Source organism: Trichechus manatus, unplaced genomic scaffold (assembly GCF_000243295.1).
Source record: "Trichechus manatus latirostris isolate Lorelei unplaced genomic scaffold, TriManLat1.0 scaffold00016, whole genome shotgun sequence".
In the NCBI taxonomy this organism is placed as follows: domain Eukaryota; kingdom Metazoa; phylum Chordata; class Mammalia; order Sirenia; family Trichechidae; genus Trichechus; species Trichechus manatus.
In genome coordinates, this window is record NW_004443952.1 from 8870652 (window position 1) to 8872313 (window position 1662).

Consider the following 1662-nt stretch of genomic DNA (forward strand, 5'->3'; position numbering starts at 1 on the left):
GCCAAGATCAGAAAACTAGAGTAGGGGGTATGACATGGTTGCTAAAGCAAGGAGGGAGGGCCAAAAGCAAGTGTCCAAGGTCAAGAAAAGAGCCAAGGTTCCAGAACCAGGACAAATAGGTCCAGAAAATAAGTGTAGTTTGGCTCCTTTTTGACCATTGCCATCAGGACCCCAATTTCAATTCTTTATTTGAAAGGGAAAGTCATTGTGGTCAAGGCAGCTCTCAAAGCATCCTCTGAGCAAGCATAATATACCCTGCAGCAACCACACGCTGATCAGGGGTCTGTCTTTTGAGAGTGTTCCTCCTCCCTCTTCCTGCCTTTTGGGCCTTATCTCCCCCAATGCTGTTGGAAAAGAAGCTTCTCTCTCATTCGTAACTTCTTCCCAAAATTTAGTAAAGAAATGAGGGTCTACTTGATTAATGGCTATGAAAGAATTAAGAATTAATCCACTCCATATAGAATTAAAGATGTAAATATAAAAATAAAATATTACAAGAATATTGTCTTAGGCTGGGTTCTCCAGAGAAGCAAAACCAGTAAAGTGTATAAATATATATATAGACAGAGATTTATATCAAGGAAACAGCTCATGTGATTATAGAGGCCAGAACGTCCCAAGTCCACGGATCAGGGTAGAGGCCTCTCCCAAGTCACACAGCCTCACAGAAGCTGGCAAGCCCAAGATCGGCAGGTTGGAGAGCAGGGCTCCTGGCTCACAGGCTGTGAAGGTTGATGAATTCCAAGATCAGCAGGCAAGACCACAAGGTTTCTCCCGATTCACGTAGCTGCAGGGGCTGGCGAACCCAAGATCGGCAGGTCAGAGAGCAGAGCTCCACTCACAGGCTGTGCAGATCGACGAATCCCAAGTTCAGCAGATAAGCTGACAGCTCAAGTCCTGAGCACCAGAGATGAGACAACAGGAGGCAGCCGCAGGATCCAGAGAGAACAAAAAGTCAGAACATCTGCTTATATTCAGATGCGGGCCACACCCCCAAGGAAACTCCCTTTCATCTGATTGGCTTCTCACAGTATATTCAATCATAGGAGTGATCACATTAAAACACTGAGAATCATGGCCCAGCCACGCTGACACACAATCTTAACCATCACAAATATTTATATAGCTTTGGGGTAGGATAGGCCTTTAGCAACACTGGAAACTGGAAATCTAGAAGCTGTAAAAGAATAAACATATTTGACTATATGAAAATTAAGAAAATTTTCTATTAAAAATACTATATATCAAAGACAAATGATATTGGAGGGAGTGGAGGGTGACAGCTGAAGAGTATGGGGTTTCTTTTTGGAGTGATGAAGAATGTTCTAAAATTGATAGTGATGATGGTTGCACAACTCTGTGACGATACTATAAACCACTTTAAATGGGTAAATTGTACGGTATGTGAATTATAATTCAAAAAAGCTGTTACAAAAAAGAAAAGACATGATAATCTGGAAAAAATTTTTTGGAACACAAATGACCCACAGGCATTAATATCCCTAATACAAAGTGCTCCTACAAATTAATAAGGAAAAAACAATTCATAGAACAAAATGGCAAATAGATATGGATAGTTAATTCAAGAAGGAGGAAATACGGGTACTGGTACAACAACAGATACATAGACCAATGGAACAGAATTGAGAATCCAGACATAAA